Genomic DNA, 23,801 nt, shown 5'->3' with positions numbered 1-23,801 from the left:
CTGGAGGAGCTGGTGACCAGTATGTGGCGGGTCCAAGAGGATTTTGCATGCTCATCTTATTTATGGAAGCATGCAAGTCCTAAAGGGTCGGTAGGGGGGTTCCGACAAGCTTTCAGCAGTTTTGATTGTCCATTGCGGTCAGAGTTTGTCCTTTTTTTGTAGCAGCACCAAACCAGACTGTGATGGAAGAACACAGGACTGATTCGATGACTGCTGTGTAGAACTGCCTCAACAGCTCCTGTGGCAGGCCGTGCTTCCTCAGAAGCCCCAGGAAAAATATCCTCTGCTGGGCCTTTTTGAGGATGGAGTTGATGTTGAATTCACACTTCAGGTCCTGAGAGACTAATTCCCAGGAACTTGAAGGTCTCGACGGTTAACACAAGGCAGTTGGACAGCGTGAGGGGCAGCTGTGTCGAAGGATGCCTCCTGAAGTCCACAATAATCTTGAGAGTTTTGAGCGTGTTCACGGTCCAGGTTGTGTCGGCCGCACCACAGCTCCAGCCGCTCGACACTTCCTGTCGATACGCAGGCTCGTCACAGTCTTTGATGAGGCCGATGACTGTGGTGTCATCTGCAAACTTCAGGAATTTGACATCCGGGTGCGTAGAGGTGCAGTAGTTCGTGGAGAGAGAGAGAGAGAGAGAGAAGAGCAGCGGCGAGAGGACACAACCTTGGGGCACCCCGGTGCTGATGGTGCGTGTAGATGGTGGCCTCTCCCAGCCTCACCTGCTGTGTCCTGCTCGTCAGGAAGCTGTAAATCCACTGGCAGATGGCAGGCGAGACGCTGAGCTGGAGAAGCTTGGAGGAGAGGAGTTCGGGGATGATGGTGTTGAATGCAGAGCTGAAGTCCACAAACAGGATCCTTGTGTAGGTCCCCGCGCCGTCGAGGTGTTCTAGGGTGAATTGCAGTCCCATGTTGACTGCATCATCTGCAGAGCTGTTTGCTCGGTAGGCAAACTGCAGGGGGTCCACCAGGGGACCTGTGACGCTCTTGAGGCGCACTCCATGAACTGGGCTGTGAAAATGTCCTTTTCAAATCTGCAGTAGAAGGTGTTCAAGTCGTCGGCTCGTCTACTATTGTTCTCAGCTTGGGGGGGGGGGGGATCATCGCTTGTAATTGGTTAGCGATTGTAATGCATGCCAGATTGATTTAGAGTAGAAGTGTAAAGTAGTAAAATCGCTAAAGTGATTTTCTAACTTTACTGCATAGCTTCTCTTTGCAATGTTATTTTCTTTAGTCAGCTGGTTTCTCGTGTGATTATACAGGGCTTTGTCCCCACTTCGATATGCATCCTCTTTAGCCTGGTGAAGTTGCTTAAGTTTGGCAGTGAACCCCAGTTTGCTGTTATTGAATGTGCGAAATGACTTTGTTAGTACGCACACCTCTTCACAAAAACTGATATAGGATGTGACAGTGTCAGTATATTCATCGAGGCTACCAGCTGAATTTTCAAAGACACTATAGTCTGTGCAGTCTAGACAGCTTTGAAGTTCCATCTTTGCTTCATTGGTCCACTTTTTCACTGTTTTCGCACATTTAGGTTATTGCCTGTATGTTGGTATTAAGTGAATTTAGCTGTGATCAGACAAGCCCAGGGCTGCACGAGGTATGGCACGATATGCGTTATTTAGCGTAGTATAGCAGTGGTCTAAAATGTTATAAAAAAAAATATAGCTTCAGAAAAAACAAAATATTTGGAGTTAAGACGCTCACTTGAGATGCTGGACTTTCGCAAGAGTTGTAGAGATCCTGTGGAATATTCAGATTGTTGTGCAACTTTAGCTGCTCATTTCCTCAAAATGTTGGTAAAATTCCAAACGTAGGACTATAGGGGTATTTACATTTACAAATTCAATTGTTAACTTCACCAGGTCTAACATTGTCAAAAAAGGATCTCAGTTTGAACCACTCTCCTCTCATTATTTTTTAACATTCTGGGAGATTATCTTCCGCTGTCAACTATTTTTATGTAAAAAATATATTTTTTTGTATATATTATTACTATTTAAGTGAAGCAACACTGTTGACAGGTAAACAGATGTGACACCGCATACATTGAGGCGGAACAATTGAACTGCAACAGCAAAAGGTGACAGCTTGTTACGGTTGAAGGGCCAAGTGAGCTTTAGCAGCTGTTACAGGAGGAGAGAAGGAAAAAAAAAAAAAGAAAAAAAAAAACTCCCACTCACTTCAAGAGAAGGTGGTTCCTTAAGACACAGTGACACTGAAGCAAGTGGAATCCCAAGGTTTTTGATTCATTTCCTCTTCCAAGACATCATTAATAGATACTGGTTACTGTGGACTTATTATATAGCTTTGGTGTGGATATATCTTCTAGTGTCTCGGATTTCTGACCTACTTTTAAACACTGAACACGCTTTGCAGTGTGGGAACTATAGGCGTGTAGGATGTTAAAAGTCAGAAGAGTGAGAATGATCGTGCTCTGTTTTAAATACAGAAGTCTCTTTTTGGCACACATCAGCAGGAAGTGATGTGGTGATGAGGAGGAGTCCTAATTACAGCGGTCTGATACAGCAGAGTCAAATAGAGGAAGAGGAAGAAGAAATTACACAGAGGGAGCCAGTAAAGAAAGAGTGTGACAAATGACTGATCATAACAGCCAAACCCCAAAGTATAGAGAGGACTCCCTATTAATGAATCGCACTTCATTTCATCTGCTTGGAAAGAATTGTGCAATATAAGGTCCTCTCTACTGCGAAGCAGGCAAAGAAGCTATGTTCCTGTCTGCTGCGTGTACTGCCGTGCATTTGTGCTCGCTCGCGACCCAAATGCCTTTTTGTGCTACCCGCATCAATCCTCTGAAAGAGAAACTTGTCCTCTCATTCCCATGCTGCATAGCTTTCTTATTCCCATCAGAACCAACGTCCACCAGTGGTACCATTTAAATAGTACCTCTTTCCTGAGAGAGAAAGCAAAGCAAATTTATTTATATAGTCCATTTCCTACACAAGGTAACTAACTCAATGTGCTTTACATGGTTAAAAGCGTTTAAAAACAAAGAAAAAAAACAGCTTATAAACATTTAAAACAAAGAGAAAAATAAAAAGTACAATTAAAATAGCGTACAGTGCAAGAAATATTTAAAAAGCCAGAAGCAATGTAAGCACAAATACATGGTAACATCAATAAACAATCATTCATAGAAAATGTGGTTTCAGAAAAATCACTTTACTGTGCGTTTGTAGTGTTTTTGAAAATAAAGCATGATGTGAAGGTCTATGAGCGACTACCATTTAAAAATAACCGATGTGTTGTATCACATATGCAAAATTATATGAGTAGTTTAGTTCAAACTATCTAATCATTCTAAGAATACATTATTTCATCCATCCATCCATTTGCTGAGCCGCTTCTCCTCATTAGGGTTGCGGGCGAGCTGGAGCCTATCCCAGCTATCATTGGGCAGGTGGCGGTGTACACCCTGAACTGTTTCAAATTAATAATTATTATTAGACTTTACGCCGATTTTATCGACCTTATCGGTCTCGGCCGATAATTTGTATTTTATGCTGATCGGCTTTAATGTCCTAATTCGCCAATCCCTCCGCAAAAGACACTTACTCCGCGTCGCCATCTTGCAAAGTAAATTTGAATCCAAAGGCTAGTTTATTTCTACCCTTGTCGTGTGTCTTTTGACATCGACCTGTAAATATCTGACTGCCAATAAAGAAAAAAAAAAACAAAACAAAAACATGCCGGCGGTGTGGAACAGACAACACGTCTGAGACAGACAACACGTAATGCCCGCATCAGACTACAAGACAAATTTGCTCTTTCACAATTGTACTATGTCAGATTACTGCAATAAAATGTTGTATTCCGATACCACCACATCCCGTTTTTTACGATCATTGGGCTTTATCTTGTCAACTCAAATGCGACCGGATACACTCGTTACCGTGGCGACGACAACAAGAGTGGCTCGCGCCGACTTTGTATTATAAGGACAAAATGGGGAAAAACGTGTGTTGGTGCTCACCGGTGCTCAGGACAGGAGAGGATGTTCGTTTAAGGCTTGCTTGAGGTATGTTCCCGCACATTTAATACGATATATAGCTCGCAAGCAGGGAACAAAACGTTATGTAGCCTAGCAACCTACTGCTAGCACGAACGGTTGGACGTAAACATGCTGCCTTCCTGTCGAATCATGCTCTTAAGTTTCGGTGTGGGTGAAGTAATTTAATTAAAAATAAAGTAATTTAATTACAGTAAGTTAGCACCCATTATTTCTGTAATGTTGGTTTGAACTAACTGATTAGAATACACGATCTGACTAGAGGAGTGATTTCCAACCTTATGGAGCCAAGGAACACATTTTACAAGTGAAAAATGTCACGGCACACCAACAAACAAATATGTCACCAAAAGTTGAATACATTAATTAATGTATTTACTTCCTGCCATCTAATAATAGACCATTCATTTATTCTGTCTGTCACTATGCCTCACTGGCATAAATAGAGGAACAAAGATACATTTATTGTAAATATATTTTTTATAGTATAAGTATATACAGTAAATGAATAGGTCATTTAAATAGACACATTCCTCTATCATGTGATCGGATCGGTGATCATTTTCTTTAAAATCGCTGATCGGCCCCATAAATCCTGATCGTGTAAAGCCTAATTATTATTTTAGGATGACCTGTGAAGCTGCACACAGGCTCTTACTGCTCCATCAAGGTGAGGAGAGGTTAAATAGTGAAGTGGGATGTTTAAGCTTCCAAGAACCAGCAGATGTTTCTGCTGACATATTCAACCTTGTCCGATTGAATGGCTAATGGGCCTGAGTGGTTAGTTGGAGTTGCACTTCGTAAATCAGGCTTACTGCCCTGCAGGTGTATGTTGACTTGTAGCAGATGCTGCAAATAGAGGTAAGTACCAACTGGGACAAAAGGAAAAGAGATGGGGGTAGTTCATGCAACACTTTCCTGTTTTGCCATGGGCCCTTGGACAAGGAACATGATGGTAATGGCGTCAACTAGAAAAGTGGTGCCAATGTGGAACAGATGGAATAAAAGACTAGGCCCACAGTAATTTAAAACATACATATTTTTCTACTTCAAAATAACATGACCTACCAGCTATATCAAAGACTAATAATGTAATAACAATGGAAATAAGGCAGTGATTTCCAACCTTTATGGAGCCAAGGCACATATTTTACAACTGAAAAATCTCACGGCACACCAACAAACAAAAATGTCACAAAAAGTGGATACATTAATTTCTGTATGTACTTCCTGCCATCTAACAGAAGAGTATTTATTTGTTCTGTCCGTCACTATGCCTCCCTATCATAAATAGATGAACAAAGATACATTATTTCTTGTAAATAATTTGTTTTTTGGAGTAAATAAGTACAATATTATAATTTCCCATGGCACACCTGAAGAGCACACACGGCACACTAATGCGCACCGGGCACACTGGTTGAGAATAACTGAAATAAGGTATAACTAGGCAGACAATACCAAACCATGCCCCAAAGAACCGTCATCATCCATGACATCTTCACGTAAGCAGTTGTTGCACTTCAATGGACCTGTGTTGTGTATTGTACTGTGATCTGATATCTGCTGTACCTTTTATCTACAGAAAGGCAACTCAGTTGACCTGTTTTCAGTCTTCAAAGGGTTAACTCTGGCTAGGGGTGCACAGTATATGCAGTAGACATAAATTTGGCCTATTGTATAGATTTGGATTCGAGTACTGAGTACCGACTAGGGTTAGAAAACTCTGGCAGGAGGCAGATTTGATGCATATCTTGATACACAGGTAGCGATTCCATTCAAAATGATATCTTTACGGTCAGGGCGTTTCGATATGATTCGATTCGGTGTGGGAGCGATACAATTCTTGATTGGATTTGGAAAAAATGTGATAGTTAACATTTGTAAATGTTGTAGCGGATATGCTCCCGCAACCGGAGGTGACACAGGGACTCCCAACCACTTGATAACCCCATTCCTTCGCGCTGCCCTGCTGTGAGACGGCCACTAGGAGAGTGGACCTTAAGTGGACCTTAAGTGGACCTTAACCTAATTAGCAGCTTCCAGTCAAATCTTGATTCCTGGCTTCAAAAGACTCCTTCCTCGACCAAAAAGGTTGTGGGGCCCCTCCCTCCAAGAAGACTATGTGGTTAATATTCATACATGCATGTGAGGCACCACCCACTGGCGTTGAGAGGAACTGCAAGCTCCCTCCCCGCACCTGGGAAAGCCCGTGAGCCTGATTACTTTGCCTGCAGTAGCTGGACAGTGGTATGAAGCATTTTACGAAGCGAGGGGAAACCTAAACCATTAAAACCGTTCACACGCAGCAGAATGAGTGCGCTCACTTTAACTTTTACCAGGAAAGGCTTTTGAGTTTCATAAATAAAACAATATTTTAGCAAGTAGGGGTTGAAACAATCATGTAAACAAACAGTAGTCATGCGATAGCGTTAGCTATCCCGTTTTCCGGGTTTGCTCACGTGACGTTCCGCATGTAGCGGATTAAGTATTTAGAATGTCAGCAATGTTATTTGAGTTCGTTTTGTACTATTTTGCACCATAGACAGCTTAATTTTAATGTTGAGTTTTGTGATCTGTGCAATTGTACTCAAAATTACATTATAGCTTTCTTTTTTTTTGTTGTTTTAAATTTTTTTGTAATTTAGTTTTGCTGAGAGAATTTAAAACCCACTGATGCTTATTAAAAAAAAATAAAAAAATTTAAAACACCGCATCTACTCGCCTCCAGAGGCCGCCATTCTTACGTCATTACATGTGCAGAAGTCACGAGAATGTGACATGAATCTGCCCCTCTGTCTGGTAAAAGGGTAGAAATGACATCACAGTCTATGTAGCTACTAGTTTGTGAAAAATTGATCGTACGAACAATGGTTAATGTAAGCCATTTTAAAATTAAAATAAATACATTCCGTAGGGAGACGCGGCAGCCAAAACACACCAACGTATGACTCTAGTCTGGTTCAATAAATGGTTTTCAAAAAATATTATTTTCCCTCCATTTGTTGGACTATTATTTCGGCTTAGTACAAGGAGTAACGCTTCAATTCCGTTTTGGAAGTAGTTTGTTACTGTCAATATGAATAGCGAATGTGGCTTTAGAGGGAGAGTCTATGCCCTTGTAACAAATTCGGTATATTGCAAAATTGAGCAGCAGTAGCTTAGTATTATATTACACAATGTAATGTTTTGGGTTTGTGTGATGACGTGAAAGAGACGAGGCAGAAAAAAAACAAAAATCCACAGCCACACGACTGCTGGGATTCCCTGAAAATGCTCGTTTAGTTAAGCTGCAACTTTTAAGACCAGGTGTACAGCACCTATTTGTTCAAATATGAATGTTGGCTGGCGACCGGTTCAGGGTGTACCCCGCTTCCCGCCTGAAGATAGCTGGGATAGGCTCCATCAGCCCGCGACCCAAGTGAGGATAAGCGGGAAATCAAATGGATGGATGGATGGATGGATGACCGTTCCCTCGCGGTACGGGGTGAATTTAAGGACCTTTTGCGGCAAGTTGGCAACAAAAACAAATTTGTTGCCCGATGATGTCGCTTTTCAGAGACACACAATAAGGCCACACCCGCAAGGAAATGGAGCCCATCTATTTATTTTTTTAAATAAAAAGAATAAGGAGCCCACGTGATGTAAACATACTAACAACACTGGTAGGGGAGTGCGAAGTATTACAGGGTTGCCTTTTTATCATCAGCTTTATTTTCAAAGCCAAAACATGCATCTTAATTCACCGTGCCTCGGCTGAGCATGGTGGGACTCGAGTTGAGTTAAACGCACGCACACCAAAAACTCTGCAGGAATGATGCCTTTGCTTACAATCCGGAAACAATGTTAAGCAATAGAATACAAAATCTAGTAAAACTAAGTACGAGAGGGGTGTCAGAGAGCAAACAGCAAGTAATTACTTGTTTTATAAACATTGAGTTTTATGAACACAATTACTACAGATTTTAGACAGCAACAGGAATAAGACAAAGGAATAACAGAAATAATTAAGACTGGATAGAAATAAACATTATGCTATTCAACCATTACACAGTATACAGATATAAATAGTTGATGCCACAGTGTGCAGTCAAGATTTTTCTTAAAATTAAATGTCAAAGCAAAGTATTTGCACTATATCTATATTCCATTAAATAAATAAATTTGTTTGCATGTAATGATTCACTCATATTGATGTATCTATATATATTCCTACAACCTAATTGATGGATCTGTCCTTTGCTAGTTAGCATTCCAGACAAAATATCAATTTAAATTGTTTTAAAAAGTAATCAATTGAGTGTATCGATACTAGGAAAAAACATTGGATTTATGCACAGCAGACTTTATATGGATGCGCTGAATGGATGTTTTTTTAGCACTATTAATGATAGACGTTAAGTGTTCCTCAATTAAGATTTCCTCTCCGTGACGTCGCAGGGGATCATGGGAGTATCAAACAGGGCGTATTTTTTTCTGGGACTATTGAGTGGGCCTATCTGAGAAGCAGACCACATTTCCCATGATCCCTTGCACAGTGCGCAGGGGATGAACATGTCCAGTGCAGGAAATATGACGGAGCGGCATGCCACTGAGGAGAGCGCTAAACTTAACGAGTGGAATCCACAATGGTTGAATCAAGGCAACTGGACTGTTCTTATTTGTTAAAGACGTTGGGGAATGACGTGTGAAGCTAAAATCAGAAGTCGGAACACATTTTGGCTTTGCAGTAATAAAAAAAACATTTGAGGAGAAAGCAAACGAGGCCAAACATCAATTCCTGAGTCATTTCAACCAGGTTTTCTTCATGATAAAACGATCAAGAGCTAAAAGACTGGTAAACACGCGTGAGCCACGGTAAAAATAAATAATCCAAAACGGACATACTGTAGCTGCTTCAGCAAAACACGAACAACCCACACTTCACTAAGAGACAAAGACCAAAGTATTGAAAGAGAGCATCGAGCAGGCATACTGTAGAGCAGTAGTTCTCAAACCTTTGACACCAAGTACCTCAAAAAATGCTTTGCACTCCAAGTAGCACCATCATGACCAACATTCAAATACAGTAGTGTAGTTGGCAAACGTTAATAAAAAACGAGGTTTTATTGCTAAAAACAGTTTATAATTTTTTAATATAATCCACTGTAACGTTATGCACAGTTTGAACATTAACACTGTACTTAAAGATAGGAAAATAAAAAAACAACTTAAATTTTCACATAAAAGTTAAACATTGTACCAAAAGAAATGTCTTTAAAACAGTTACCGTATTTTCACGACCATAAGGCGCACCGTATTAAAAGGTGCAGTCTCAGTTACGGGGTCTAATTTCTGTATTTAACACATACATAAGGCGCACCGTATTATTGGGCGCAGGCATGGTAAAACATACGCTAGCTTACAACATACGGTAGCATGCATGCACGCAAAAACAATGTTTTTAAAAAGGCAGCGGGAGCAAAACTGAGTTTGGTTGTACTTTATTGAAGTATTTAACAAATGTATTCACGTTATTTTTTTATCAACCCTCATCCACAAATCCATCAAAGTCCTCATCTTCTGTATCCGAAATGAACAGTTGGGCAAGTTCTCAATCAAACACACCAGGTTCGAGTCATTCTCGTTGCCGTGCGGCTCCTCAGAAATGATGCCGGCTTTAACGAAAGCTCGAACAACAGCCCAAGCATCCACAATCCATTCACAAATTGTGGCGCTAACTCGCCCGGCGCTGCCTCCTCGTCTTAGTAAAGCTGTGTTTGCCATCTGTCATTCATTGCTACCACGCCGCTCACAACTTCACTTTAAACGCCCTGTTTACACCGATGTCCAGTGATTGGAGTTCATTAATCCATTGCTCGAATTGGTCTTCCAACTCAGGCCACCTCGCCTTGTTTCCGCGTTTTGCTTTTCTTTTTTCCCCCCACAGAAACGCAGCTTCGTCTTCTTGACTTGGCGAAGTTCGTTTTCCTGCTTCCTCCACGTGCGAACCATGGATTCGTTGATCTTGAATTCTCTCGCGGCTGCTCGATTCCCATGTTCCTCCGCATAACTGATAGCCTGCAGTTTAAACTGTGTTTCGTAAGCGTGTCTCTTCGTAGGTGCAGTTTTCGACTGCGGTCAAGCCAGCCTCCACTCGTAAAGTAGCAGGCAAGCCAGCCGCCCCTAATTTTGTTCATACTAGGCATTACGCTAATAGGTCGCCAACTCGCGGCGAAAGCCACATTCAAAATAAAAGCTTCCCAATAATACGGACGTCAGTGCTCTTCGGTTAAGAAATGCAACCAGCAAAGTTAATTTGAATCTTGAGATACATTAAAAATGTTTATTTGATATCTTGGGAAAAATAAATGTTAAATGGACTGCACTTATATATCCCTTTATATACATCATCACAGTGCCCAAAGCGCTTTACAAAGCCTCACATTCACACACACATTCATAAACCAATGGGCGACTGCTGTCACGCGAGGCGCTGCCAGGCCCACTGGGAGCAAATTAGGGTTCAGTGTCTTGCCCAAGGACACTCTGACATGCGGACAGTCGTAGCAGGGATTCGAACCTGTTCTACCTACTGATCCAAAGCCACCACAACATAATCAACATAAACTAAATTTTTTAATGCATATCAACATTCAAATTAACCTTGCTGGTTGCATTCCTTAACCGAAGAGCATTGATGTCCGTATTATTGGGAAGCTTTTATTTTGAAGGTGGCTTTCGCCGCAAGTTGGCCACGTATTACTGTAATGCCTAGTATGAACAAAATTAGGGGCGGCTGGCTTGATTGCTACTTTACGAGTGGAGGCTTGACCGCAGTCATTTTCGGGGGTCCTTAGCCAAACCGATGTTTTGCACAATGCACATACCGGCGCTATATACCTACTGGGGGCGTGCCTTTAGCGTCCTCCTCCTCGCGCACCCTTCCCCCTTTAACAGCCACATGCTGTCCTCAACCACGTCTGCTTTTCCTCTGTATAAGCAGCGTGTCGGCAGGAAATGCTCCCATTTCCTGCCGTGTGCACAAATCTATAAAATTTATAGATTTGTGCACACATAAGGCGCGCCGCATTGTAAGGCGCCCCGTCCATTTTGGAGAAAATTTAAGACTTTTAAGTGCACCTTATGGCCGTGAAAATACGGTAATTAAATGCAAGTGTATTGTGCTTAGACGTTAAATACAACTGTACTTTAAATATCTTCAAAAGTTTAAGACTGTGTAACCTGATGCACAGTTTGAACCTTTAATTCAGTGATTCTTGCATGCCACTAGAGTGAGCCCATGTACCACTAGTGATACTTGTGCCACACTTTGAGAAGCACTGCTGTAGAGTGCGTCACTCATGACAGATGGTAAAATTGGACACCACAAGCTTTTCAGAGCTACGTGACCACTATGTCACACATCATGACTAGAGAGTGGGTAGTTACTCAATATAATTATAACATTTAAGCATAAAGTGTTTTGTGTTCAATTACAATAAGATTTTTATTATTTCTATGTTGAAAAACAACATCAGAGGTAGAAGGTAAGCCTACTGTTAGTCCAACCTCAAGAGATGTTAGTTGCAATTTATTCAAATAAAGTGTGAATGCATTTGACTGTTATTATTTGCCATAATGGTTAGTTATTATTTGTTTATTTTTATCGTAATTAATTTATCTGATACCTTTACAAGAAACAAAAGGAATTTAGGAAATTACACCTGCACTGTCTAGTATCCAGGTATTTAGTTGACTGTCACACTGGTTGAATCTTTGGCTAAAAGGTTATTGAATCTCTTTCCAAACACTGAATCGTTTCAGATAATCATTCTAGATGAGCAAATATTATCCTTGAATCGAATTGGCAATCGTGATACGAATCGAAGCCAAAGTAAATAAATAGTTACACCCCTATAAATGTATATGCAAATGTAACCACCATTATTCTTATTTTATTTTCAGCAACATCCTGAAATCTTCTGGCAGTGCAACTCTGAGTATGAGACTCTATACAATGAGCAACGAGGCAGGGATTTATTAACCTCTCAATTCTCCATTTGAAAGCCCACAAGCAGCAAATAAACCCACAAAAAACAGAGCTGATTTGTGTCGTCCTGAAGTTCTTAGTGGATTTAGATTTGTCCATAAAAGCACAGAGCGTATTCTCCTGACATTTAGATATCAAAACTTCAGCGCTGATAAAACACTTTCATAGAACAGGATCAATAGTTCAGTGAATAATCGGCGAAGTGGGACCCATTAATCAGGGATGGGTCGAGAGGCTTCATAGAAGGTAATGATGCAACAAGGCTTAAAAGCTTCTTTCTTGGCTAATGATGGGGTTGTACATAGAAAATATAGAATATAAGCACCTTTGAAAGTGAAAACAGCAAGGGAGGAAAAAAAAAAAAAACAACAACGGTTGAGGTTTGGCTGAGTGCATATGACTATTCTGCAGTCTAATTCCAACTCGTACTTCTCTGCATTATCAGTACAGCGTGGTAGATGCAGACGAGGGTTGCTGGAGTTGGGAGACGCAGGAAGTTGCAGGGGTTTGGACGACACAAACAGGATGTGAGAAAAGCTATGCTGTGGTATCACTATAAATGCACACAGATACAATAAACTTGCACTCTTGTTTTGCACGCAGTACAGACTCTCAATCCTATTTAATTAAACTTATTTAGCATTTCTGAAGACACTCAAAGACGCTTTCCACTAATCAGATGACAATAACAGTAAGGTGAGTGAGCAGAAAGCCCGGCTGGCGGGTGCTGGTGTCAGCAATGCTGAAAAGTCACGCCGGCTGGCGAGAGCCTAGTTGGACGTCAGGGGAAGCGGAAGGATGGTCAGTAGCTGAGCTCGCTGCACGCATGTTCACGACTCACAACCGAAGCCGGTGTTCGAGAGCTTGCTGAGAGAAAGAGATAGGTAGGTGACAATTTAGCCGAATTTTTTTTTTTTTTTTTTTTATAATCTCCCCGCCTGTCCTCGTTTACATGACAACAATAACATATAGTCCGTTGGTGAATGTGTTGAGTGAACGTGAACCTCAGGGATGGATCATTAACTGAATGAGGAAGCACTTGAATGATTTTGTGAAAAAGAACTGAATGAATCGGTGAACGAATCTTTCATGAGAATCTTTTTCATGAACTGATTCGAATGATTCACTACACTCAGAAGAACTGCCGTCCCCATCACTACTTGGGACACATCAGTGCGTATCCGGAATTTTCTCTTCTTCTTCGGTTTTATGAACAGAACAACAGAATCTTTGTGTGTGGTCTGCTGTGTTGAGATTCTCCGAGCACACCACACACACGACGACCAAAACTCTATGTTTGGGGGTCTGTAGCAGATAAATCTTTTAAGAGTGGAAAAATCGTTACGCCTGTACTAGGCCTTTGATAATTGGATCGTGATATAATATTAGTTGTGTCATTTTAGTATTAAAAAACAACCAAGGCATTCATTCAAAGAGATTTACGAAATATCTAACATCTCCAGTGCTTTGTTTGAAATGTACAAAATAAATAACACACCACTTTCCAAATGCATTAACCAAGCTGAGGTTTCATTTTATCTTAGTGAATTTCATCTTATTCACATCATATCTTATTTGACGCCAATAATTACAAAGTCTTGTTCAACAACACCCTGGTCCATTGGTATCCCCGCATTAAAATACAAAGTTGCCTCTAAAATCAGTGTGTTGTAGATGCAATAAGAATACAGAGATGTGATGGGTAAATTCTAGCAGTTTTCCCAAGTGTATTGTAGTCTGTAGGTAGTACGACGAGCACAATGAGTTTTAGTTATAACTGCTGACACAGAGCTCACAGATCTGTAGACAGGAGCTTATTCTGTCACCACGATGGACTGTTAATCTTTATTTATTTAAAGAGGAAATGAGAACAGTGCTTGGGGCTGTGGCCAGATTTCAGTAAGATGTCCTGCTTTGCCTCTTAATCAGGGACGTAAAAATGAAGGCCAACAGAAACATGAAACATGCAGCAAGAAGTCATGTTGAATTCCATACATTAAACTCAACCATTATAGTCACTTTTCTATTTTTGTCATCACATAGTCCTGCTTTCGCGTGAGGAAGAGGTTTGATATACACATGTGATAGTTGGCTTCATGACTCTTGAAAGAGCAAATGACAGGACTAAATGTTGCTGAATGACTCAAGGCTGCAAATTAGAGGGGAGCCCGGTCAGGGCGGCCAGCTTTTGTGAAACACTGACGCAGTGATTGCTCCCTGGAGGCTAGTTGTGGAACCTGCTTACTAAATATCCTAGTGACAGTGGACAAGGTGGGCTTTCTTTAATCTTACAAATGACCACAGAAATGTCACAGATAAAGAAAGGATGAACCTCTGTTGGAGTTCTCTTCATTAACTGTGAGAGTAAAAGCTTATAATGTACATGTGCAGTGTACATACAACTGATTGGACTGCAATCACTTTCAAGGGTGCAATTGCAATTAATTGAATATAATGATGCATGGTAACATTAAGCCTAAGGGAGAGCTGCAGAACTGTAATGACTGGACTCCCTTTCTTTACCAGGAATTAAAATATCAGACAGCGTTGGAAAAGCTACCGTACCTTTCATTGTATCTACAACTAGAGGATTCATTGTGTTAATGTTTACATAAAAAGAAGCTGTACAATAGGGGAACTCTCACATTTTTCTATTCATGCCATAGACGTAGATGCTCAAATGAGCAAGGCCAGTACGCTCTCATGAGAGACCTTTTTGTCCTTTGGCCAGCGGTGTCTAACATCAGTATCAGCAGATGGCTTGCTTTGACTACATATACATTGGCACTACTGAGAACCAATTCACGCTTCATCACTTAGTATCCATATTTAAGTACCAGGGAACACATCTGACCTCAACTGCTGTTTTCAAGTCGGTCTATACACTTTTGTATCTGGGCAGACTGGCAGACATTAAGTTTTATTGTTTATTGTGCAGTTTGATTACTGGCATTGTGAAGTTCTCCCAAAAATATTTTTTACTAAATTATATTTCATTTGAAAGAGAAATTCCTGAAAACATAGTCTACAGTTACAAGTTATATAGCATGGTTCCAATCTTTATAACACTGTGCGTCTGTGAATGAAAAAAAAAAAAAGGCAGCCGTTAAGACATGGCTGCAAAGGATGGCTGGAGTTGGAAAGGGAGGAAACAAGAGAAAGAGATAAACAGGATAACAATGAAAGAGTGAGAGAAAGGGGGATTCAATCCGACAGAGGCAGGAACATCATGCCTACTTCAAAAAGCAAGTTAGTCCAATGGGGAAAGCAGCCAACAAATGATTCAGATGAATTGTGGATGGTGCCAGGGGCAGTATTATGGCAGTCTATTTTAGATTCATCTTCTCTCTAGAAATAACTTGAAAAGAAAGTCTACCTGACTTTACCTCCACGTAAATACGTCTACAACAAAGACTTGAAAAATAAAAATTCCCGCATTCTTTTAATTATACGTTTCAAATTATGATGGCTGTTACATGCAAAATTCAATTTCCCTAGCAAAACAGAGGAAGCATTATTTTTCCATACTCTTGGGTTTGCAGCCTGGGAGTAAATTGTTGAATATTGTTCGAGCATATAGAGGACTCAAACAGAAGAGATATTTCAAGAAAAAATTGCAGTCCAAATATTGAACAAGATTTGCTCGTATACATCATCTTCCAGTCTCTAGCTATAGTGAATTACGTCTTGTCTACACATTCTAGTTCAATTGCCCGGTTTTTGGGATATAAAAAATTGGGCCCAAGATAAAACTTTGTCCACCATAAATGCGAGTTGTAACCTCTACAACTCAATTGAAGATAAAGAAAATAATTGAAAGGGGGAATGAAAAACTACTGCGATAATGTGGTTGCACAAGTGTGCACACTTTTTTTTTTTTAATAAATGGGGATGTGGCTGTGTTTACAATTAAGCAGTCATTCAAGCTCATGCTAAATGGGAGTCAGCACACACCAGCCAACATTTAAACTGCCTCCAATTAATCTAAAATAAAGTACAATGTTCAAGTAGGCTTTTTTTCCTGACATTATTTTGCTTTCTAAGGTTTTGTGCCAATACTGACTGAACCTTGACTAAAGCCCCCGTTCCAGCTGAAGAAAACAACAGCCACAAAGCAAGATGCTGCCACCACCATGCTTCACTGTCAGTATAGTATTGTTACAGTGTGCCCAACATACCTTTTGGAATTATGGCCAAAATGTCCAACCTGGGTTTCATTTGACCATAGCACATTTTCCCGTAAAATGTAGCTGTGTTTTTCTTGCTAGCTCTGTCTTTCCACCCTTGCCCATAGCCCAGACACATGAAGACGGTGATTGTTGTCGCATGTACTAAACAGCCAGTACTTTCCAGAAATTCCTGCAGCTGCTTTAGGGTTGCTGTAAGCCTCTTTGGCTGCCTCCTTCACCAGTTTTCTTTTCGTCTTTTCATAAATTTTGCACAGATGTCCAGTTCTTAATAACGCCACGGTTGTGCCATATGTTCTCCACTTGACAATTACGCTATGTGCTCCATGGTATACAGTATTTAATGCATTGGAAATTCTTGTGTACCCCTCCCCTGAATGATACAGTATCTTTGAACAATGGGATCCCTCTGATGTTGTGGAAGCTTTTCACAGACCGTGGCTTTTGCTGTAAGATGTGACGACAAAAAGGTATGGAAAAGCATGTGAGAACATCTGAGGGTTAATCAGAGGCAATTTTAATGGTGGCATATGGGTGATGACTCCCATTCAACACGAGTTTGAATGTGATTGGTTAATTCTGAACACGGCCACATCCCCAGTTTCAATAGGTTGTCCACACTTGTGCAACCACATTCTCAGCTTTTTTTTTTTTTTTTACCACTGAAAGTGTTTTGTAATTGAGTTGTAGCGTTTATAGGCGTGAATATATTTATCTTGGTCTCACTTTTCACACTGCCAAAAGACGGCGCCCATTTACACATTGCAAGAGCCGTGACATGTAGGAAACTTTTGACCCAAGGTATGTGCTTCCAAACCGCAACTATTTTGTCAAGGTCGCCTTGCCTCACTTGTACAACTCTACATGACACCAAAAAAAACAAAAAAAAAACATGGTGTTACCCTTAAAATATGGACAAGACGGGCCATGCAGTTTGACGGCTCATATGTTAATTGTTGAACATCTAAAATGTTAATTATTCAAAGATATTCATTTTTAAGAATGTCATTTGCTTTTTCTATAAGTGAAGGGGAGAGAAAAAAAATCCATTAGAATCATGAACCAGATTGTGAAAAAACCAAAAAATCAGATTGTATTAAGGAGATATTGCCCAGCCCTTACACAAATACAAATATAATTGTATTGATGCAAATTGCTGCTTAAAAACCTTAAGAGAATCCTGATGTGCATGGCTTTAGCCAAAGAGATTATGATTGTTTAAATCATATGTCAAACTCAGGCCCGGGGGCCAAATTTGGCACACGATGTAATTATATTTGGCCCGCAAGACCATAACAAATGTGTATTAGAGTGGTGGGCGCCCCTTCCCTTTCTGTTGCAGTCGTTAGCAACTATGCTACCAGTCTCCTCGAGCAAATTTACACTTCCCCTTCCCAAAAATGGCAAAACGAAAGATGGAAAACTGTTAACGTCCAAGACAGGTTGTCTGTTCACTAAATTAAAAGACAGACCTCTTTGTCGTGTGCAGGAGCAACGTGGCTGTAACAAAGAATATAACATAACTGAATTAATGTTTTTGTAATGCCCTTTATCAACTCCCGGACATGGACTGTTAATAGTTTGAAGTTTGGATTTTTATTGAAGGACATTCTTATTTTTTGGGTTGTTTTGTTGTTGGCCTTTGAAAAAAGATTTACATAAAAAAAAAAAAAGAACGGTAGTTGGCGATAGATAACTAGAAGATGGATAGACCGAAGAATTCATGTTATCTATTGAAATACAAAGCAACAAACAAATACCACTGATGTCTTATCGCAAATTAGATTTTTCGTGTTTATAATATTAAAGTTTGTTTATTCCAGATTCAGTGTTTAAGCAAAATGTAAGTTTGTTGTCATATGATCAACTTTAACGCTACATTTCTGGAGAGAAGGGAAACATGCACATCGCAGTGATTTTTCATAAATATTGAGTTTGGCCCGTGACTTTGGCCCAATTTTTTATTTTGTCCCACCGTGAATTTGAGTTTGACACCCCTGGTTCAAATCTTGTGCACACCATTGTCTCGGAAAATTGCAGCATGTATTTTCCAAATATCTTTGCCATGTTGAGGCAAGAAGCACGCATGATGCTTGAATGACTTCGAACACCCTTTTAAGGTTGTACAATATGGAAGCTGTCAATTTTTTTTTTTTTTTTTTTTTTAAAGTGCCTATAAACTCGGCACAGAAACTCAGAGGCGTACGCTAACAATAATGTCGACTGCTAAGGTAAGCAGCTGTTTTTCATCACATTAGTGGTTAACGTCTTTTTATACTTGCATGACATTTACAAAAAAGGTCCCATATTTGGCTATTAAGACCTCCACAGAGTGACTCTCTAACATGGAATTAGTATAAAAGTGTAAATTACATTTAAAAAAACACCTTGGTTTTGTCACACTCTTGTGCAGAAAAGGCCCCCCTGACAGCTACTTCTGTTTGACCCAGTTTTGTATCCACTTTGTCCATATTTGGCTAAGACCGCCCCCTTTCTTTTGATTGGTTGCATCTGTGTAGAAGACCCAACCATCACTACTTGTGAGAGCATGTGTTATGTTGACAGCGCTGGCTCAGGGGCAGAGAGTTAGGAGTAGATCTTCGCTAGGGATGTAGATAAGCTCAAGAACTTCGAATGACCAGCTTTCAGGCTTCTTGGCAGAAAAACGTCTGTAACTCAGGAATGCAAGGATGATTTTAATTCATATTTCACGTTTACTGAGGCACCATAGAGGCAGTATAACATCCCAAATACGAGAAAAAGTTCTTTTGGTAACTTTATGGGACCTTTAAGTTAAAAGGTAGGCGTACTGAAAATTCGGTCACCGAATACGTTTGGCCGAAAATGGTTCAAAAGCGCATTTTCTGCCGAAACAGGATGTTGTGATGGTGCAGTCAAACACCGCAAACATTAATAAGTGTCCAGAGAGAAAATAATACAGAGCGACACAGGGCGCCGTCTGAAACCGAAAATGAAGTAGTACGTCACTGCATAAGTCACCTGAGAGCAGGGGTCTTTTAGGTTCAAAGTACATTACTGTAATATAATATGATCTTTATTAGTCCCACAATGGGGAAATTCACATTGTTTTAGCAGCAATAGTGGATACAGGAAATACAAAAATACCACGCAAGACGTGTACAAAGCACAAAATTGAAACCGAAACTATAGTCCGTGCATATACTAGCCAATCCAATCCATCAGCAATTATTTGTTTGACTGCAAAATAAAGTACTGAGTTTTAATTTTGACTTTTGAGATCTAATTAATCTGACTTAATAGAATTGCTCTCTTTACTACACTTGAAAACAGAATCAGTAAAGGCTAATTAATCAATTGGCAGATATTCCTGAACCCGTGACTCTAGTGAAGATAAGCGGTTCAAAAAATGGACAAATGGATATTTCTGAGGATGGCATGTTGAAATCTCACATGCCGTATTTTCACGACCATAAGGCGCACTTAAAAGTCTTAAATTTTCTCCAAAATGGACGGGGCGCCTTATAATGCGGCAAAATCTATAAATGTTGTTGCGTGATGAGCGCTCCGCTTGACTGACTGGGAGCATTTCCTGCCGACACGTTGCTTATATAGAGGATGGCGGAGGTGACTGAGGACAGCATGCGGACGTAAAGGGGGAAGGATGCGCGTGACAGACGCTAAAGACACGCCCCCAGTAGGTATATAGTTCCAGTATGTGCATCGGCTTGGCTAAGGACCCCCGAAAATGACTGCGGTCAAGCCAGCCTCCACTCGTAAAATAGCAGTCAAGCCAGCCGCCCCTAACTTTGTTCATACTAGGCATTACAGTAATAAGTCACCAACTCGCGGCGAAAGCCACCTTCAAAATAAAAGCCTCCCAATAATACGGACGTAACTCAGATTTTTTTTTAAACAGATTTTTTCAGACGGGTAACGACAGCAAAATATGCACTTTTCAGAGACTTTTATTTTGAAATACAATATCATATCTTCATCAAACCTCTTTTAGTGGAGTCCTTGGTGGTCTGTCACACAGATCAGGACTTGTCTTGCGATACCAATGGGATTATGTCGGGGTGGCTTTGGCTCAGTAGGTAGAACAGGTTCGAATCCCTGCTACGACTGTCCGCATGTCGAAGTGTCCTTGGGCAAGACACTGAACCCTAATTTCCTCCCAGTGGGCCTGGCAGTGCCTTGCATGGCAGCAGTCGCCCATTGGTTTATGAATGTGTGTGTGAATGTGAGGCTTTGTAAAGCGCTTTGGGTACTGTGATGATGTAGATAAAGCGCTATATAAGTGCAGTCCATTTACCATTTATTTTCTCCAAGATATCAAATAAACTACATTTTTAATGTATCTCAAGATTCAAATTAACTTAGCTGGTTGCATTCCTTAACCGAAGAGCACTGACGTCCGTATTATTGGGAAGCTTTTATTTTGAAGGTGGCTTTCGGCTCGAGTTGGCGACCTATTACCGTAATGCATAGTATGAACAAAATTAGGGCCGACTTCCTTGATTGCTACTTTACGAGTGGAGGCTGGCTTAACCGCAGTCAAAAATGGCACCAACGAAGAGACACGCTTACGAAGCACAGTTTAAACTGCAAGCTATCAGTTACGTGGAGGGACATAGGAATCGAGCAGCCGCGAGAAAATTCAAGATCAACAAATCCATGGTTCGCAAGTGGAGGAAGCAGGAAAACGAGCTTCGCCAAGTCAAGAAGATGAAGCTGAATTTCCGCGGAAACAAGGCGAGGTGGCCAATGGATTAATGAGCAAAGAACAGCCGGGAGAAGAGTCTCTACAGCAGGGGTGCCCAAACTCTTTGGCTCAGGGGCCACATTGCCGTAAAAAAATTGTCATTCGGGCCAGCATTAATTTTACATGCTACCGACGAGGGGAATGCTTTTTTGTATTTTTATTTTACTGTTTTACTATGCTGTCTGCTGCTAGGTAGATCTTATAACTGCCTGACCTAGATAAATGAAGGTTAAAATAAAAATTATTGAAATGCAAAATAAAGTATTTTTATGAAATTTGACTCAAACTCAAACTTTATTCATCAGAATCAACAAACATGTTTGCATTCATGTGAAGGGTGATACTGAGATCTCGACTGCAGTAAATGGGGCAGGTCTGGCTCAAAAGCGGTGGTTTTAATGCGCAAGATGTCACGCAGGTGGGAGTCACTTTGTCTTGTCCTCGCGCGGTTCTTATTCATGTTCATGACTGAGAATGTCTTCTCACACAAGTATGTCGAGCCAAACAAGCTCAACATTTTCTTAGCAAATGTACGAATCTCTTGGAACCCGTCTTTATCCAGCTGCTGGTAAAAGTTGACAAGAGGGAGTTGTTGGTACCGGCTGCGACACTCCGTGTCACACTGCAGCTCAATGAGCTCCAACTGCAGGTGGGCTGGAACGTCACTGAGATCCACGGAAACGGTTTGGCAAATTTTTTGGTGAATAATACAATGGAGTTTTATAGCTTTACCTCCTTCTTCGCTTTCTGTGTTACACACTCGGGTTGATAATCCACTGTGCTCGCCAACCATGGCAGGTGCTCCATCCGTAATAATCCCTGTGATTTTATTCCACTTTAATTTTATGTCATGTACGGCGGAACAAACAGAAGCAAATAAATCTTTCCCACTTGTTTGGTCCTGAAGGCTCTGGAGGTCAAGTAGCTCTTTCATTTCATTTCACTGTCCACTCCTCTAAAAAAAAAAAAAATCAGTAACTGAGCGCTGTCAGATGCATCCGTGCTTTCGTCACAGGCTCACGAAAAAAAAATCAAACTCCACTCCTTTTGCGTCCAACTGTCTCTTAATATCAGAAGAAACTTCTTCGCTCCTTCGTGACACAGTGCTACGAGCCAGGAAAACATTGGCGAACTGTTGCTTTTTGTCAGGACAAATGTTCTCCACCATTTTCATCACACAGTCTTTAATAAATTCACCCTCAGTAAAAGGTTTGCAGTGCTTGGCAATCAGCGTTGCCACCTCATAGCTTGTCTTTGTTGCTTTTTCATCCGACTCACTGGCTCTTGTGAAAAAGTGTTGCTGTGCCGTTAAACCAGCTTCCAGTTGCTTCAATTTTTCACTGCGTTCGTTCCCAGTTAGCTTGTCGTAATTAGCATGTTCCGTCTGGTCGTGCCTCTTTATATTGAACTCCTTGAACACAGCCACAGTCTCTTGGCAAATTAGGCAGACACAGTTGTTTCTAAACTCAGTGAAAAAATATTCAGACTTCCATTTGTCCTGGAAACGTCGGCCCTCGCTATCAACTTTCCTTTTCTTACTTCCAGTTGCCATTTTAGAAATGGGCAAAAAACAGATCATGCGCAAAACGGCCCCGCGAGAGTTCAGCCACAAGTTTACTGCCATCCTGTGGTGAAATATAAAATTGCGTGTGTATTTTGTACTGCCGGGCCACATATTATTGGTTTTATGACAGAGGCTTGGGGCCAGTGGAAATATGAACACGGGCCGGACTTTGGGCATGTCTGCTCTACAGTCACCATTCGACTGAGTGCAATAACTCGGAACTCCAACCGCTGGACATCGGTGTAAACAGGGCATTCAAAGTGAAGTGGATGACAGACAGATGGCGAACACATCTTTACTAAGACTAGGAAGCAACGCCGGGCGAGTAACGCCACAATTTGTGAATGGATCGTGGATGCTTGCACGGTTGTTCGAGCTTTCGTAAAAGCTGGCATCATTTCTGAGGAGCCGCACGGAAACAAGACTGACTCAGACAATGACGAGAGGGAACCTGGCGTGTTTGATGGAATAACTTGCCCAGCTGTTCATTTCGGATACAGAACATGAGGACTTTGATGGATTTGTGGATGAGGGTTGATCAAAAAATAACATGCGTACATTGTTAAATACTTCAATAAAGTACAACCGAACTCAGTTTTGCTCCCGCTGCCTTCTTAAAAACATAGTTTTAGCGTGCATGCATGCTAACATATGTTTTAAGATAGCGTATGTTTTACCATGCCTGCGCCCAATGATACGGTCCGCCTTATGTATGTGTTAAATAAAGAAATAGAACCCGTAACCGAGACTGCGCCTTTTATTACGGTGCGCCTTATGGTCGTGACAATATGGTGCTTTGATTCAGGGTGCAACTGTGTCTGCCTTTACATGGTTGATGCAGTAAATACATTAAAAAAACAAATACCCACAATTTATTAACAATTACAATTATGGAGTAATTGATTGTCGTGCGGCGGACGACTGGTTAGAGCGTCTGCCTCACAGTTCTGAGGTCTCCGGTTCAATCCCCGGCGCCGCCTGTGTGGAGTTTGCATGTTCTCCCCGTGCCTGCGTGGGTTTTCTCTGGGTACTCCGGTTTCCTTCCACATCCCAAGAACGTGCGTGGTAGGTTGATTGAAGACTCTAAATTGCCCGTAGGTGTGAATGTGAGCGGGATTGGGATTGGCTGGCGACCGGTTCAGGGTGTACCCCGCCCCCCGCCCGAAGATAGCTGGGATAGGCTCCAGCAGCCCGCGACCCTCGCGAGGATAAGCGGTAAAGAAAATCTTTTGAAAGT

At 41.1% G+C, this 23,801-nt stretch overlaps 1 protein-coding gene across 2 annotated transcripts in view; it reads right to left on the bottom strand.

Moving 5' to 3' along the window:
- grb2b (growth factor receptor-bound protein 2b) overlaps positions 1–23,801 on the bottom strand; it is a 49,783-nt gene that overhangs the window by 22,277 nt on the left and 3,705 nt on the right. The gene's annotated exons all lie outside the window — the stretch shown is intronic.

The sequence above is a fragment of the Phycodurus eques genome, chromosome 16 (genome assembly GCF_024500275.1).
Source record: "Phycodurus eques isolate BA_2022a chromosome 16, UOR_Pequ_1.1, whole genome shotgun sequence".
Classification (NCBI taxonomy): Eukaryota; Metazoa; Chordata; class Actinopteri; order Syngnathiformes; family Syngnathidae; genus Phycodurus; species Phycodurus eques.
This window is presented reverse-complemented; position numbering and strand designations above follow the sequence as displayed.